Genomic DNA, 932 nt, shown 5'->3' on the forward strand with positions numbered 1-932 from the left:
GGTTCTGTGGACATGAGACTGCTGCCTTACAAACTCTACAACCCAGGTTTGAACCTGTCATGTATGAACACATTGTGGGAGGTTTTTGATTTCTGGTCTATTACCAACTCTTCTATTTCTCTTCTTGCCTTCTCTGTCTCCAACTCTCACAGGCTCTCACTCACTCTGTCTGCACTCGTTAATATTTTACTTATATATTATTTTACTGACAGGCCCAGATATACAAAGAGAGTCACCAGGGCACTGCTGAGCTCTGGCTTGTTTTGTTGGCGATTTCACTGAGGTTTCTGGAGCCTCAGCTCTGTAAGTCTCTCTGGCACAAGCCATACTCTGTCTCCTCATATCCATGCCAGTATACCTCATAGTTTATAATAAAGAAACACATACATATATGTACATATATATATATATATATATATATATATATATATATCAGTCATTTTTAGAAATGTTGACCTTTTTATTTGATCTTAATGCTGAATTACCACATTTGTAACAGCCTCTTTATTCATAAATAATTGGTCACATAGTTGGTGCAGGTTTCAGTACAATTATAAATTATAAACCTCCCAGGAGCATTTCCAATAACCTTTCTATCAGTATCCTTATTGTAATTATCATAGCACAGAACTTGCCTCCAATTGCTAGTGTAAGTTTCAATATGTATGTGTTTCTTTTCATTCACTGGAATTCTTAATTTGCCTGGACCCTGAATTGTCAGGGAATTTTTGAAGCAGACCTCTGTTTCTCAGCAGACGTTTTCTATATTTCTGCTGTAATCAGGTCTTCCTGTGGTTTTTCTTTTTAATTTTAATTTTTTTTTCAAATCCTCCTAGATCATCCCCATATATTTTCATATTTATTTATATATTTATTCCGATATCACATGAGGGGTCATTTCTTCTGCCTGATAGAATTTCTCTTATAATTGA

This window comes from Erinaceus europaeus (genome assembly GCF_950295315.1).
Source record: "Erinaceus europaeus chromosome 6 unlocalized genomic scaffold, mEriEur2.1 SUPER_6_unloc_23, whole genome shotgun sequence".
NCBI classification, from domain to species: Eukaryota; Metazoa; Chordata; class Mammalia; order Eulipotyphla; family Erinaceidae; genus Erinaceus; species Erinaceus europaeus.